At 41.7% G+C, this 17528-nt stretch overlaps 1 protein-coding gene and 1 long non-coding RNA gene across 7 annotated transcripts in view; one reads left to right on the top strand and one right to left on the bottom strand.

Annotated features, from left to right (window-relative positions):
* TPK1 (thiamin pyrophosphokinase 1) overlaps positions 1 to 17528 on the top strand; it is a 453486-nt gene that overhangs the window by 364403 nt on the left and 71555 nt on the right. The window lies entirely within an intron of this gene.
* Positions 1764 to 15692, bottom strand: LOC115470532. The gene is made up of 3 exons (XR_003942215.1): positions 15611 to 15692; positions 7338 to 7342; positions 1764 to 1775 (listed from the first exon to the last, which is right to left on the bottom strand). It is a non-coding gene; the product is annotated as an uncharacterized LOC115470532 (long non-coding RNA).

Below are 17528 nucleotides of genomic sequence, written 5' to 3' on the forward strand. Positions count from 1 at the left end.
TATGCAATTGGGGGCCAATTTGTATGTTAACAACATTAGCTTGCGAGAACATGGTAGTTCACGTGAATAAAACTCACTCATACTTTGATTAGAAGCAACGATACCCAAAGCTGCTTCCATTTCTTTTCTTTTTTAAATTATTTATAGGTTACAAATAGGAGTGGCCTGGTGGTTAGAGCACCAGTCTTGAAATCCGGAGGTGGCCGGTTCAAATCCCACTGCTGCTCCTTGTGATCTTGGGCAAGTCACTTAACCCTCCATTCCCTCAGATACAAACTTAGATTGTGAGCCCGCCTGGGACAGAGAAATATCCAGAGTACCTGAATGTAACTCACCTCGATCAACTAATGAAAAAAGGTGTGAGCAAAATCCAAATAAATAAAAAAAATAATACACTCAAGTAAGTCAATTGTACAGAATTCTGAAGCAATAAGGACAAATACAAAAGCAACATGCTTCCCACAATATAAGTGAATACTTTCAGCTCAATTCCACCCTATGGGGGAAACCAATATTTTCAGAGTAAAACATTATTACAAGGAAAATAAGGGTCACATTAAGAGTTACAGAGAACTGAATATAATCTAAACACCACTAACAGTCCCACCTATGGGGTCTATTACGGAAATTCTCTTGGGAGCCAAGAAAGCAGTTGTGAAGGTTCCAAAAATATATACTTATTAGACTAGTAATACATAATACATTTTGAAGAAAATTTTAAATAAAAAGTGGTTTCCAGCTGAATAAATCTAGGAAGAAGCAGCAAAAGAGAGATATCTGGGAATGCCAAAATTTCCACACCCATAAATGATTTATCTCTGCACTTGAAATATTGTTTTAGTAACAAGTCTCTAACTAGTAGGAAAAGTCACCACCAATTGCACTTGGGAAATCCCAGATACTCCCACCAAGTTTCCAATACGCGCCAGTGGATCTGCCATAATATCACCTCTATTCAGAAATTCATGATGCTTTTGCTCAGGCAGATACTAAGCTCGAAAAATGGATGACATTACTTTGTGAGAGAATTGTAACACCTCAGAATACTATTTCTTAAACATCTCTCTAGTTTTTTTTTTATAACCTTTAATTAACCCCAATTAAATTCTCAACACTTTCCAATCTAAATGAAACAGTAGATAAATCTGTAATACATATTGCTTGAGCCAACTGAATCTATGCAACAGATTGTTCATAATTTTGAAATGTCTGCACAAAAGAATTAAGTTTAGCCAGGTCCATATCATGATGATTTATCTTTGTCTCCAAAATTTTAATCTGAGGTACAAAATTATTCATTACTTGGAGAACTGCTTTATCCAAATCTGAAAGAGAAAGCCTAATAGATTCTGGGATTGTAGCTGCTGGCTTATCCAAAAGTGTGGTGTTTTAGACAAATGCTATATAATTACAGGGCAATAGTATATCTTTACTTAACATACTGTGTATAATGACAAATTAGATTTATTTTGTGAATATTATTTGTGTGCTATGAAGACCAGCTACATTACTCTTGTACACTAGTGAAACCTTACTGCACCTGCCAAAAGTGAAAGCATATTACAAGCTCTCTTCAGTGTAGTTCCCATTATCAACAACTTTCCATCCTTCTGTTCAGATCCTACGAAAACTCTGTAACAGATTTGTTGAGTAAGATATAGCCAACAAAAAAATATGGGCATGTCTTTTTAAATGTATATTTCTTGCTTTGATAGGCTGCCCTAAGTTATCCAGCTAGTGAACTGAATATCTTTACTACCGGATATGTTACAATGCTGACTACAGAAACAAAAAAAGAAGTGGAAATGATCACAAAAAAGTTGTTCCAGGATGATAAATAAAAAGTTTATTCAAAAATGTATAATGTCATAAAGCATGTGTGTCAATGCATGTAATAATCCAGCAGATGTGTAATCACAGTTCTGTAAACAAATGCTGTTCAGATGGACCCTACAAGGGCCATGTTTTGGCAAACAAGCTTTCCTCAGGACTCCTTCCTGTAGATAGCATAAATTTCAGACTGAAAGAAACCAACTGGATATACGTGAAAAAAAACAACCTAATACTGGTAGACTGCTTAAAACCTAACGTGCTGATAAAGCTATAGCACAATCTCTGACTGAAAAGTCTGTGTCATCCAGCTATTCAGCACCAGAATTTACTTGGATAGTGGCACTGAATATCTGGATATATTTTGACCTTTGCAGCCTGTGTATAAAACTCATGCTGACCAATCAGCTGAATATTTTTAAGGCATGAAATAAATGCTAATTCTAACCCTATTCTCAGGCAAAAGCATCAGCCTGAAAATAGATATGTGTTAATTACAAGCACAGGTGTTTAGCAGCGTGGCCACTGAGAATAATAATAATAAGCTTGACTCCACAGGAATAATTTATTCAAAAGACCAAAATAAAAACCATTTTGTCATTTTATTTTAGTACTTCTTGCACTGAAGCATTATAGAACGTCTCCTCTTAGCTCAGTAATGTTCAAATTTGCATTTAATCAACATATAAACACATAAATGATTGATTTACTTAGCCAGGAATCAGGTTCTGTTCCCCAGCACAGACCCTTATAGCTGGGAATATGAAATCTAGGAGACATTTCAGAGTGTGCAAAGGGATGGGAAGACTAATGCCCTTCTCTGAATGATTTTTACAAACATTCTCTTAGTAGTAACATTCTGAAAGGAACTAAGGGCCCCTTTTACCATGCTACGGCAAAAGGGGGTCTGTGCCGGTGTCATGTCAAGGCCCCCTTTTACTGCAGCGGGTAAAAGATAGGTATTTCTTTCTTCGGGGGGGGGGGGCTTTACCACCTCCCACTGAAGTGGTAGTAAGGGTCCCGCGCTAACTCGGTGGTACATACCATCGCTACAAAATAACAATTTTTTGTAGTGCTGGATATGACGGCACACTGGAGGTGGGAACTACTGCCGGGCTGCTGCAGTAGCCTGGTAGTACTTCACTTTTGGCGAGCAGTAATCCTGCCTTGGGCTTACCCCCACTTTGTAAAAGGGCCCCTAAGTTTTGTATTTTATTCCTGTAGAAGGCTTTGTAGTGGAAAATGAGCAAGCAGATCAGTATATTATCCAAACTTTTTCATTGAAGATACCATATCTAAGACAGTTGCCCGATACAGGCCGTGTTTCACCCACAAAAGGGCTGCGTCAGGGGCTAGTCTGTATCTCTACGAATAAGAACAATTGCAAATTGCATATCAGGACAAGGAAATGCAAACAAAATCCAGCACAAACAATGTGTCCTGTTGTGTTTCCAAATCACCAGCAAGTAGTCTGCTATCAAAGCTTTGATAGCAGACTATTTGCTGGTGATTTGGAAACACAACAGGACACGCTGTTTGTGCTGGGTTTTTTTTCATTTCCTTGTCCTGATAATGCAATTTGCAATTGTTCTTATTCGTAGAGATACAGACTAGCCCCTGACGCAGCCCTTTTCTGGGCGAAACACGGCCTATGTCGGGCAACTGTCTTAGGTATGGTATCTTCAATAAAAATATTTTGGATAATATACAATGAAACCTCGGTTTTCGTTGATAATCCGTCCGAAAATAATAGGCGAAAACCGAGACAATAAGAAATTTTTCTTTTACATGAATAAAAAAGACTAATGTATAGAATAAATGAACATTTAGCATGGCATTTACCTTTCTGAAGACTCTTCTTGGCGTTTGGAAGACGGAGAGAGAGGTGCAGATATTATTGTTTGGGAGGGAGATCCCCCTCCATAAGGACAATAGGTATCAAGACACTATCTGGGGGGCTCACTTCCCTTCTTGGTCTTTTGGCACGAGGACCAGCTTCAGAGTCAGTGGACCCATGTCGCACAAGAAAGCTGTCCAAAGAGGTTTGTTTCTGCCGCCTCTTTAAGATTTGCCTAAAATGAGGCAAGACATTATCATTAAACAAGTTGCAGACACGGCCTGCAACAGCTTTGTCTGGGTGATTTTTCTCCACAAACACCTGTACTTTAGTCCACATGGAGAAGATGGCCTTAATCTCTGAAGAAGGCACATTCTCCCATGTCTCTTCCTCCTTATCCGAAGCAACTTCTTCATCTGCCATCTGTTGCACTTCTAGTTGAAGCTCTTGCAGCTCTTCAGTGGTGAGTTCTTCACTGTGGTCATCCACCAACTCTTCCACATCCTCACCACTCACCTCCAAACCCATGGACCTCCCCAAATAAACAATTGACTGCACATCTTGTGTAGGGTCATCAGGTGAAGGCTCTATCTCCTCTAAATCTCTCTCATGCACACATCCTGGCCATAATTTCTTCCAGCCACAGTTCATCATCCTGGATGTCACTCCCTGCCAAGCCTTATCTATGAGGCTAATGCAGTTGAGAATGTTGAAATGTTTTTTCCAGAACTCTCTTAAGGACAATTCTGCATCTGATGTCACCTCAAAGCACCTTTGAAACAATGCTTTTGTGTACAGTTTCTTGAAATTGGAAATGACATTCTGGTCCATGGGCTGGATGAGTGGTGTGGTATTAGGGGGCAAGAACTTCACAGTGATAAAACTGAACTGCTCCAACAATGCATCTTCCAAACCTGGAGGATGTGCAGGAGCACTGAACTAAAAGCAGCAGGGTGGGCAAAACGAAGAAATTTGTACCATCAAGCCACGGTCATTTATGAAGAGGCACTGAACCAAAAGCAGCAGGGTGGGCAAAATGATGAAATTTGTATCACACAACGAAAAACAATGCCGCAGGAGAATGCCCCATGAGAACGCAAAATTACCAGTGTGGGCACGCCGACGAAAACCGAGACAAATTTTTTGCTAACAAATTCGACGAAAACCAAAAACGACAAAATCTGAAGTCAATGAAAACTGAGGTTTCACTGTACTGATCTGCTTGCTCGTTTTCCACGTTGGATTTTGCAGATCGTTTGCCTTGCTGTTTTCTGGAAGGCTTTGTAGTGCCAGGAAGTCAGCTTAGCATTTGTAGAAACATGATGAGAAACAAAAGTATCCTGGGCCATGAACAAGAATGTTATGATGCCATTATTTTAGATATCCCTGCTATAGGCTAACCAGTGAAGGAAAGAATATCAAATCAAAAGCGTAGTACAGGAATACCTATGGTGGCAGTGTACTAAACTGGAAAATGAACAAAGTACAATTTAAAAAAGTAATAAAATGTAAGAAAATTAGCTGTTGCAGATAACTCAAGCTAAGCTTTAGTAAAAGACCCCACAAGGAGCATACCTTCATACTGTTAAGCATTTCATTTACACATGGGAGTACCCACCTATGTACATTTTCTCGCCACCAAAATCTAAATAGTTTCTTATAAAATTACCCTCTCAGTGTTGATTTCCAATATTGAATACATAGTTAGGTACATAAAGTTAGGAGAATCACTAACAAGTCTAACTTTAAGAGCCTCAATTTTAAGACTCCTAAAATTAAATGTATGCACCTATTTTCAGCCCAAAATTTAGTCATGTAAAATAGACCCCAAAGTTTCCAAAACTGAGGTATTAAGCATCCATTGAATATCAAACCATGGGCTCTTAAAACCCTCATCTATTTCTAGTCTCTTAGTTTTATGTGATCTGCACTGAACTGTGAAGGTAATTGTGAAATATAAGTTAAATGTAATGTAATATAATTATCAAATTTGTGTGTTCATGCTAAACATAGGTGTGATAATTTGCACTAGCCACAGAGCTGACGTAAGTGACTGTGCCTTACAGAAAGGTGCATTTTGACCACTTATGCTAGTATTACACTAGAAAAGTAGGCACCTACTGTTCTTTATAAAATAGATTTGAAATAGGTACACTTTTGCTGACTTAAACTGGGTGTCTGGTTTACCCTTTGAGGGGTCCTTTTACTAAGGTATACTGAAAAATGGCCTGTGGTACTGTCAGTACGTGTTTTGGGCGCACGCAGAATCATTTTTCAGCGCATCTGCAAAAAATACCTTTTTAAATTTTTGCCAAAAAAAATGAAAATTGCCGCACGTCCATTTTGGGTCTGAGACTTTACCACCAGCCATTGACCTAGCAGTAAAGTCTCACGCGGTAACCGGGTGGTAATGACCTATGCGCGTCAAATGCCACTTGGTGCATGTCCAATACACATATCCGAAAAATTAAAAGTTAATGAAATTACCACAAGAGCCACGTGGCAGCCGGGCGGTAACTCCATTTTGGCACACATTGGGCACGGGTAGACACTTTAAACGGCTTAGTAAAAGAGCCCCTTTGCTTCCCTAGCCTGAAGTCACCCCTTTTTCAGGCATCTAAATTTAGTAACCCTGTGCAGACTTTATTTTGCGAGATCTAGATACCTAGATCTTTTAAAAATCAGCCTGATAGACCTTTGATTGAATGAAATGAGTAACTAACAATAGTGCATGCTCTGCAATTAGCCAATAACTTAACAGATTCTTAATGAGACAGAAGGAACAAGCTTTTCATAGGCCATGTGACCTTATCAGAATTAATGCATGTGCTACCATTTTAACCAGTAAATACGTGGCAATGTGTTGTTTGATTTGCAGCCATACTGCATCTTAAGGCTCAGCCCACAGACAGTAGAAAATGGAGAGAACTTTACCAGATTTGTTGCATTGTTTTACCTGTAATGTGAACAAATACAACTAGATCAAGTCATATCCGTCCAGAAACAATAACTTATTTCAACCAAAAAATCGCCTGCTTAAAATGTGCCTATTATTTGCATTGCTTAAAATATATAATTGTCTTGTTATGAGTCACTGTATAAGAAATACTGTCTAAATATTAAAATAAGAATGCTCAAGAATACAAGATATATAAATTTTTTTAAGACGCAAAAAGCAGCCTAGCCCCAAGGGAGAGTTGAAGGCCAAAGTTTCAGATTTTCCAGCAGTGTTACTTGGGTATACATTTATCCCCACCTCCTCCCAAAAATCCCTTCTCTTCTACCTCAGTCTCCATCCTCCACCAACCCCTCCAGACCATGATCATCCCTGAACCCCCTTTCAGAAAACCTCCCTTGACTCAACTGCCCCTGACTCCCCCAAGGAAATATCTCTCCTGTGCCATTACTCTCCTAGCAAACATCCTCCTCTCCCCCAACAAATATCTGTTCTCTGCAAGCTTATCTCCCTTAAGCCATTCCTTTCCTATCAAATTTTCCTTACCAGGCTCTTCCGCATACCTCAGATCTGCTATTCATTTTTTGGCAGCTAGGCTCTTGGAAACCTTACAGCCTTGGTGTTGCTACTTTGGACTCCTTCCTACCTTCCTTGAAGTTCCAGTGCTATGGACACCCTCATGACTTTTTCACCTGTGAAACCTATGAATGCCACAGCCACTCAACACCCCCACTTCTGACTTTCTGAATGCATGAAAAGAAGGCATTCTAGCATGTGCTTGTCATCCTCTCCAACTCTGTGTCACAAGAACAATATGTATGTGACCTGGTATCTCTCTGTTCTTTTTTAGACAATGATCGTTGCAAGCTAAATTAGATCCAGATATTCAATGCCCAGCCATGTCCAGGTAATGACATTGAATATCCGGGTCTCGCTGTACATTTGCTGGCTGCCAGAACTTACAGGGTCATTGGGTCTTAACTGGATATCAGCCATGACACACATAAGGGAATTAGTCAGTTTCTTCCCCCCCCCCAAACTCTGAGCCCCCCTCATGCTCCCCGCCCCCAAGAGCAGACATTCCTTCCCCACTCCAATAGAGAACCCCCTCCTGGCACCCATTCCCCTAAATCAGACCTCCTTCCTGAATTCTCCCACAATGGCACTACCCCGAGAACAGAACCCCTTCCCCCAAGCTCTGCCCTCACTCACCCATCTATTCATATTGTATTGATATGGTTTAACTACAATATCCAGTTCCTTATAGATATACCCCCTGATATTCAGCCAGCGGCGGTCAGCATTTTTTAATATGCTGATCATCACCGGCTAAATTGTCCCCAGATATTCAGTGCCGGGCCATGTCCAGCCACTGACACTAAATATTGGGGATAATTTTGGGCAGGGTGGGCAGTGGAACTTATGCAGGCCTGGCCAATATTTAGCTGGGGCCAGCATAAGAGTTATACAGTCCTGGTGAATATCGGGCCAGGGCCCACATAACTTTTGTTGTTTAAAAAGAATTTTTAAAAAGAGAGCCTCCTCCCTGACAATGCCTCCTCTTTCCTTCCACCCTCCTCCAGCCCTCATCAGTAAGAAGCCCCCTCCCCAGAACACCCCTGCCCCCCCCCCCCCCGCTAACAAGGTGGGCCTACCTGTAGCCCTGGTGGTCCAGCAGTGGTTGTTGGGGGCAGGAGTGAAGTCCTCTCACTCCTGCCCTTTGCAGAAGCTATCTAAAATGGTTGCCACAACCTCTCACAGCAGCTCAAGGTACTTTGTGTAGTACGAAGATCTGCTGCAAGAGGTTGCGGCAGCCATTTTGGATAGCCGTTGCAAGGGGCAGGAGCAAAGGGGTTGTGCTTCTGCCCCTGAGGACCACCGCTGGACTACCAGGGCTTTGGGTAGGACAAGGGGGCCCTACCTTGACAGTTGGAGATGGGGAGTTCAGGGGGGGCTTCTTATTACCAAAGACTGGGGAGAGGGGGAGGGAAGTAGGAGGCATTGTCAAGGAGGTGGGGGGGCTCTTGGTATTTCTTTGTTTTTTGTTTAGTTATGCTGGTGCCGGCAATATTCAGTGTCGGCATCCGCATAGCTAAGTAGCCTTATTTAGGACAGCTCTTGAGCAGTCCTATATTAAGCCAATTAGCTATGCGGGTGCTAGCACTGAGTATTGCTGGCACCTGCATAACCTCGGGCTCCTCCATCGTGCCACCCCTGACCTGCCCACTTTTTGTTTGGGCGGTCTGTGGGGATATTTAGCAACACTCTCCTGTTAATTGCCGCTGAATGTCCCCACTTAGGCATCAGGAAGCAATTTAAGCGGGCAGGAGAAGCTCCTGTCCGCTTAAATGGCTTTGAATATTGGCCCCATAGTGGCCCTTTTCTGTAAATGAAAACAGAAATTGATTTTTAAAAATCTGTACAATAATAAATGCCTTAATCAAATTACTGTGGGATCACTCTAGGGAATCCCTTGAACCAAATGAAGAGCTCAGGGCTGAACTCAGATGCTCTTACAGTGCATGAAATTTTAATGCCTGAATTCTCTATAAACCTAACTAATGCACTTCCAGGCACAATCACAAGGATGGTTGACCTCTAAGAAATGTCAAAGACTGAAACAGTCAGGCCTTTAATAGTGTCTGGAAGAGCAGAAAATCACCAATAGAGCGCAACTCACATGGCAGCTTGTTCCATAAACATAGAGGGATGCAGGAGAAAGCTTGACTTGAGCTGTTGTCAAACAAGCTTCTTTATTGCTTGGACTGCCAGCAAACAGTCTCTTAGGGACCATTGTGCGTGGTTTGGCAAGTACAGCTACAGTCAGTCTTTTAGATGTACTGGAGTGGTCTCCTCTAGAGCCTTAAAGGTCAACACAGTATGTTAAAAATCTATCTGACTGTGGACTGGAAGTCATTGCAAAGCTTTGAAATGCAGCACTGTGTGATCATGCGCAATGCAGCCCATCAAAAGCTGTGCTGCTCTATTCTGAATTCATTGCAAATGTCTTGAGGTTTTTTGTTTTTTTTTAGACTGGCTCATAAGGCGGTGCAATGGTCTGTGTTGAGTGTAGTTTTAGTTTCTATATTGAGCACAAATGAAATATGTACTGCTGGTAAACTTCAGATTGGACTGGGATTTGTCTTTCTTTTTTCTGGAGACACATCCAAATTCTAAATGAACCCCTAGTGAGTCAGGCAACTGCTTACTAACTGCCAGCACCTCTGGTTTGCAGGTTGAATCCATTTGTAAAGCCTTTCTCCGTCCGACTGCTAGAAGTCCTTCAGATCTTCCATACACTTAAACTTGCAACCTCAAGAGTCAAGCATAGCTTGATGTTATTTGTGTATATTTGGAAGCCCAACTTCCACTGCCTGATCAAATTGATCAGTGTCTTAAAAACATGTTAAACAATATTGGGGATAGCAATTACCCTTCGGGGACCCCAGAAAGCAAGACACCAGGAGTTGAACACAATCTCCCAATACAATGTGCTGTAAGCAACCATTTAAAAAGGAGACAAATTAATTTTATGCCAGCTTACGTATCTCTAGGGCAGACAGCCAGGTCACTCGCGGCTGATGAGTCAGCAAGTTGAAAAATGCTGAGAAGTCCAAGAGCACAAGAAAGTATCCCTTATCCCTGCCTGCAATAAATTTTGCCAGCAATCTGATCAATAGTTTTTTTTTCCATTTCTCTCACCTGCATGAAACCCAGAATAACATGAATCTGGGAATGTAAAGCCCTCTAGATGACCTGTTCCTCCTCCACCTGGTAGGAAATTGCTCAGTTACTGAGATACTCTAAAATTAGAAACTTGATCAAAACCTAAATCCAAATACTCTAGGAAGTTTGAAAAAGGTTTTTGTGTGTATGTCTCCCACCTGTAATGGAAAGATTTCAACCAGGAATTCCGTTATTTAGATTTACACAACCGGAACCTCAGAGCTCCAGATAGGGAAAATACATATAGTATTGAAAAACCACTATCAAACTAGGAGTAAGCTATTATCATTGGGAGAAAAGAGAAAAAAGAACCATCCGCAAAAACTCATGCTCAATCGAATGATTTAAAAAACTCTTTTCCTCCTAAAGCCCAAACAAGTGAGAGACCCCACACAACAAACCGACTTTCACAGGAAAAACACCCAATCAAGACTATAAACATTTGCATCAATGAGCAGGACCCCCCCTTCACCCCACACACCCCCTACTATCAGCCCATAACGACAGACCCACTTAAGGTAGATACTATTGTAAAATTACTGAATCTGGGAATCCAAGTATCCTGGCCAGGAATACTTCCAATGAGACTTTAGTAGAATCCGGGGATTTCACCGTCCGCGGCTTGGAGGAGGAGATCTTCCAGCACCCTTTAACAAGTGCGCCTTGTTTCGCCAAGTTTCTGGAAGGGCACAACTGAAAACCAAAACTTGTTAGTCCTTGTCACTGACTTCAAAGTTACTGAGATACCATTCATACCCCAGATATATCAGTAATATTATATAGTTCACCTGCTATTATAAGCTATGATAAACTATGCTTAATGTTCTGATCAGACTGGGAGATTGTATTTAATGAAATTAACGTCATTTTTATATAGTTAAACATATATAATTTGCATAACTGACAATCCATAATTACTTTAATGTGTCTGCTTCTTCAAGAAGAAATATATCCATGCCATAGCATTCCTAAGAGCTGTCTTATGTCATATTTTTTTCCTTACATGTGTGTTGGTACTAGAGATTCATTTGGACAACATCCCTACATATGAATTGACTACAGAGTGAAGAAATTCTACATGTAGCGGAACACATTGATTAAGGCATACATGCTCTTATTAAAGATTCCTAAAAACTCACAAAGATTAAACTGTTTCCAATATAAAATCCAACTCCCCCCCCCCCCCCCCCCAAAAGCAGACACATTTCTTTAAACATAGAAAAGGGTAGAAACATAGTTACCTGGAGGTAGATATTCAGCTGGCAGTGGCATTATTCCCAAATATTCAATGCTGGGCCATGTCTGGGCACCAGCATTAAATGTTCAGGTTTATGGGGCCAGCTATCACTTATGCAGTTAAATGCAATATACAGCACTTAACCTCTTAAGCGACGCCACATAAAGGTAGCACTGAGTTTTATGTGGTTCCATATGGTCCCTTAACTATTTCTGGCCGGTTAAATCACTTTGTTTCAACTGGAATAAAACTACAGCACAAACCAAACTTTTCCAGCATCCCATTCAGCTTAATACCATTTTACTACTTTTTTGATGGGGAATGGCGTGGGGAAGAGAATGAAAACAACAGCTCTACTTTTACATAATTATCATGCAAATTAATGATTGACAGCCTGAGATATGCTAAGGGCCCTGTTTACTAAGCCGCGCTGTAGGCACGGTAACTTTTTAGCGCATGTAAACGATAGAGACGCCCATTATATTCTTATGGGTGTCTCTACAAAGTTTGAGTGCCAACAGCGCGGCTTAGGGCCCTAAGTCAGTCTTACATACAATGAGTCTCATATGAATAGAGGGGATCTCGCTCTCAGTGGAGGTAAGCCCCTTCTCATGCATTTGAGCAGGGACTGAAAGTTGCCATTTATCCTTCCGCCCCAACACTACCGCGTGCACCCCTCCCAGAATGAATAAAAGTACTTGAACATATATCAGACAATGGTTAGGGTGAGGGAGGGAAAGTTAATTTTGAAATTTCTGTTCTTTCCCATGGGTACTCTGCACCTGCTTTAAAAGCAGGAGGAAAGGATATATGTGTTCTCAACTTCTCTTTGCTTGCCTGAATATACGGGAAGCACTCTGAAAATTCGTTTGCAGCCTTGTAGGTAGTGTACAGTATAAAGCCTGCATGCTCTGTGGACTGTTCAAACAGGGTGTCTATGATATCACATGTGAAATCCTGAAAGTTCAAAAGGGCTTTGTCAGGTTTTGAACTTGAGGCCTGCTGAGAAACAGACAGGAGCTGTAAATCTAAATTATGGTGCTGGGAAATTCAAGTTATGCATGGGAAGAAAACTGGTGCTGTTATGATTGGGGTCAGAACCCCTCTCAAACTTACCTCTTTCCTGGGAGTCAGCTTCTTAGCTGGCTTCTGTTTCTTTTCTCGGTCCTTTCTGAGCTGGCTCTGTCTCTCTGTGCTGGCAGCTTCCAGCAGCATGGGGTTAATTGTTTTACTTTACTACAGCTGTGTGGGTGGACTGAGTTAGCTCTACCTCTCTTTGGGTGTACTGGCTTCAAGTGCTTCACGGTGTTGCATTGGTGTGGGTTGGGCCTCTCTGGGTCAGTGTGCTTTTGCCTAGGTCTAGGGAGTGTGACATCATTAGGGAGGGCTTTGATAAGGAAGTGGTGTTGTTTCCTTCAGGGCCTTCGCAACGGTGGTGTTTGCTTTAGGTAGGGTGGTGCAGTGTGCACTTCTGACTTTGTGTCTAGTTTCCCTGCTTGCTTTTGCTAAGGTCCAGGTTAGCGTTAGTGCAGTGTGCACTGGTGACTGTGTGTTTAGCTTTCCTGCTTTTCCCTTATGGTTCCCCTGCTTTTCCCTCTTGGTTTTGGAAGCATTGCTGTGTGTAGGGCTTTGGAAGCTCTGTTGCTGATAGAAGTACTTCAGGGTTTGGTGTTGTTAGGAACACCGCAGAGTTTGCTGTTAGAAGTACTTCTGGTGTTTGTGCTATTGGGAGCATTGCAGTCTTTGCTGTTGGTGTTTAGTGCTTTAGAAGCACTTTTGGCTTATGTGTTAGCTTCCCTGCTTTTTCCTTGTGGCTCCCCTGTCTTCCCTTTTAGTGCTAGGAGCTCTTCTGGTTGCTTGCCAGAGTAGTGCTTAGGAAGCACCTTGTTAGTTTTGTATCTAGCTTGCTAGAGCAGTGCTTAGGTAGCTTGTTAGTTTTGTGTTTAGCTTGTTAGTGTAGAGCTCTGCTTGTAGCTTGGTGCTTAGTAGCACCTGTGTTAGCTTTGTGTTTAGTTCCCTGCTCTGTTAGTTTAGGGCTTAGGAAGTCCCTTTCTTGAGTAGGGCTTAGGAGCTCCTGTTTAGTATAGGGCTTAGGAAGTCCTTTTGTCAGTTTACTGTTAGGAACACTCCTGCTGGTTTAGGGCTTGGGAGCACGTAGATCAGTTTAGGTTTAGGAGTACTTCTGTTTCCAGTCCTGGTCCCTGTGTCATCCGGTATCCAGTAAGTCCTGCCGGCTACTCAAACCCAGGAGCTCAACTCCTGGGGGGCTTAGTAGCTAAGTGCAGGTGAAGCTGTGTGGACCAGTCCGGTGTGCTCCAGTCCAGTGTTCCAGTCCTGTATCCTCCGGTCCGGGAAATTGCAGTCCAGTGTTCCAGTCCTGTGTCCTCCAGTCCAGGGGATTCCAGTCCATGTGTTCCGGTTCGCTGGGCAGTGCCTGCAGTCCCTGCCGGTGTGCTTGCCCAGTGTTGGTTGGTGGGTTTTGCCTGCTGCTGTCGCTCCTCGGCAGCAGCCCAAGGGCTCACGTTTGCTCCAGAGCCCAGCCCCGTGGGCTCTGAACCTGAGAACCTGACAGGTATTAAACTTGATGGAACAACAAGTTATTTCCCTCAAGACTCGGTTTGAGCCCTAGGGTTTGAAAAGAAATCTCTGGGAACTCCCTGAGAACTTGAAGGCTGCTTAGCTGTGTTGTGTGCTTTATGATCTCTGAAGTTAAGCTGTTTGCATGTGTGTTTGAATAGTCTGAAGACTGGAGATGTCTAGGTAAGTTATTACACAGGGTTGTTAGCGGGCTCTACTCTATGCCCTGAAGGTTCATATAACTTTATACTGCAATCTATGAAGATGATCTATATACTATTTCTATAAACACAACTGTTTAATAAATTATTTGACCACTATTCAGCTGCTGTAGTCAGTGTTTTCTTTTTTTTTTTCTTTTTTTTGTTAAACACCACCTGCAACAGTTCAAAAATATGTGGACATTCAGTGCCACTATCTTGCTAGTTACTGGCACTGGATATTCAGCTAAGATGGTCAGCTCTGGAACTTATCCAGATAATGGCAAAATTCAGTCTGCTATCTGGATAACTTAGGATAGCTTTATCCGCATAGGTAGTAGAGTGACACAGGGATGGGAACCTGAAGTAACCGTGGAGATAGGGGTGGGGATGGGGCGGAGATGGGGATAGATCCTACAAGGACAGGGCGGGAATGGGGACAGAGCCCTTAGGGATGGGGACAAAGTTTGCCCCCATGTCATTTTCTACTTTGAAGCCTGTTAATGAACTGGACTGTTATTTCTTTGAGTGATGCAGACAATGATATTTTGATTTTTTGGAAAAACAAGCAAACATGCTGGCCATAACTAGCAAAATTTGCACGGGGAATCTTGTACATCCTGCTACCACACATCTTCTAAGAAGACATATTCTATTGCAAGAAGGACTGTGGAAGACACAGGAGAAGTAGACTGAATCCTGAGATTGTTGATGACTTCTTATTTATCCACAGATTTAAAAATCTAACAGTGCTTCATAGGGCATATTTCTTCCCTCTACGGCATACAGAACTAGTTGTATGTTGTACCCCTGGATATTTTAACAGGGTGGATTAAGATTCCTTGGGGTAGTAGAAATCAGCTGCTGTTGGGGATGGAAGGGTAGAGGGTGGTGGTGAGGAGGGTTATTATATAGCTGCTCGCTATTACTATTGTTGTTTTCTATTTGTAACTTATACACAATAGTTGCACAGCATATTTTTTTATACTTTAATAAAAAGGTTTAAATATAAAATCATAATTGTTCGAGTCTTCCTCAGATGAGGTCAGAGTCCATGGGGATGGGGACAGAACCTACGGGGGATGGGGCAGGAAAGGAGGCAGAACATGCAGAGATGGGATGGAGAGAGAACCCACGGGGGCAGGGATGGGGACAAACTTTGTTCCTGTGTCATTCTGTACGCATAGGGCCAAATTCTGTAAATGGCACCTTAAAAAATTGGCACTGAAGAACCACACATTTGGTACAATTCTATGAACTACACCTAAAGTTAGGTGTAGTTTACAGAATATGCTCACGTGCTGTTCTTGCAACTAAATTTAAGGCACAGCCACCTAAAACCAGGCCTAAATACATGCATCTAACTTCGGCACAGATCGGGTGTATTCCATAATAGTTTTATTTGAAATATCGATGACCCGCCTATTCCATGCCCATGTCCACGCCTTTTTTCAGCTGCGTGCATTAGAATTTATGTGCACCACATTATATAATACGCTTAGAAAGTTGTGCGTTTAAATTCTAATTAAAGCTAATTAGTACTGCTAATTGATTGTAAAGTACCAATTATCAGCACTGATTGGCTTGTTAATCAAGCTGTGCAGCCAAATTAGTGTGTACAACTTAAAGTTCCATTTATAGACTTTGGGGAATAGTACAGAAGTGGTTTGTAAGGATATTCAGAGACGGTTTCCGGATAGTGCCTCTGAATATCCTGGGCAGAAGCACTTACCTGGATAGCAGGTGCTATGAGCAGCTGATTGTACCTGTTCAATCTGCAATAGGTATACAATACAAAAAGCTATTTTTTTCTGTTTTTAGTTATGAGGCTGTAATAAAGTGGAACTCTTTTTACTTTTATCTATAAGTTCAGAATCTCACTACCTATATTTTCATGAGGTATTGAAAAATATTTTTTCATGGAATTCTTGAAAAATTAACTCAATATGTTTGCCATTTATTCTTATAACTTTCTTGTAATGGTAGACAGTGTAATTTTTACAGGGAGGGTGTGATGTGGTGATGCCACTTACAGCCTTCTAGTAGTCATGCTGCAGCATTCTGAATTAGTTGGAGCTGATGCAAACTCTCTTTGGTTTGACCAGTGTACAGGGCATTACAGTAGTCTTGTCATGATGTTATCATGGCATGAACCACTGTGGACAGATTTGTCTTATCAATATATGGAGACAGATGTTGTAGCTACCGCAGGTAATAGAGACAATTTTTAAAGGTTGTCTGAATTTGTAGAATCAGGGTGAGGGTTGAGTCTAGCAGTATCCCAAGATTCTTGACCTTTGATTTCAGGGGAGTTCACACTTCCCAAAAGGTATTTTGAAGTCAGGTATTTGTCCACTTGTGTTAGGTACACAAAGAATCTCTGTTTTGCTTGGGTTCAGGCAGATTTTGTTGTTGTTTGCCCATTCCTGAGTTGTGGTTATACAAGCAGTCAGTTTACTCAAGACTGGGGGTAAATCTTGTTCAGTGGGTATGAGTAGTTGCACATCATCAGCACAGATACAGAATTTTGTGTCCATCAACCGAAGCAGCTCAGCCAGAGTCTTGAGGAAGATATTAAATAAAATGGGAGACAGTTTGGATCCCTGAGGCACCCCACAGTTCAGTGCCCAATGTAATGATATCCTGTTGTTTAACAGAACTGATTGTTGTCTGTCTGACAAATAGGATTTGAACCATGTAAATGTTATGCCACTGATACCTTTTTCTGCCAGCCTTATATGCATAATATTATAGTCCACAGTGTCAAAGGCTGCTGAGAAATCCAGCAACACTAGTCTCAAGGCAGATCATCTGTCACAGTTTCTGTGCAGGTCATCAAGAATGGACACAAGAACTGTCTGTTCCATACCCAGATCTGAAGCCAGATTGACATAGGTCTATCCAATTTAATTTCAATTAACCAGTCATTGATTTGAATGCAAACAGTCTGTTCTATAAGTTTTGCAAAGAAAGAAATATTAGAGACTGGTCAGTAGTTTTCGAGCATGTCCTGGTCAAGGGAGCATCTTTTTCAGTAGGAGTGCAGCAAAGCTGTGTTTAGTGTTACATAAGAGCATAAGAACAGCCATACTGGGACACACCAATGGTTCATCTAGTCCAATATCCTGTTTCCAACAGTGGCCAAGCCAAGTCATAGGTACCTGG

This window comes from Microcaecilia unicolor, chromosome 1 (assembly GCF_901765095.1).
Source record: "Microcaecilia unicolor chromosome 1, aMicUni1.1, whole genome shotgun sequence".
NCBI lineage: Eukaryota > Metazoa > Chordata > Amphibia > Gymnophiona > Siphonopidae > Microcaecilia > Microcaecilia unicolor.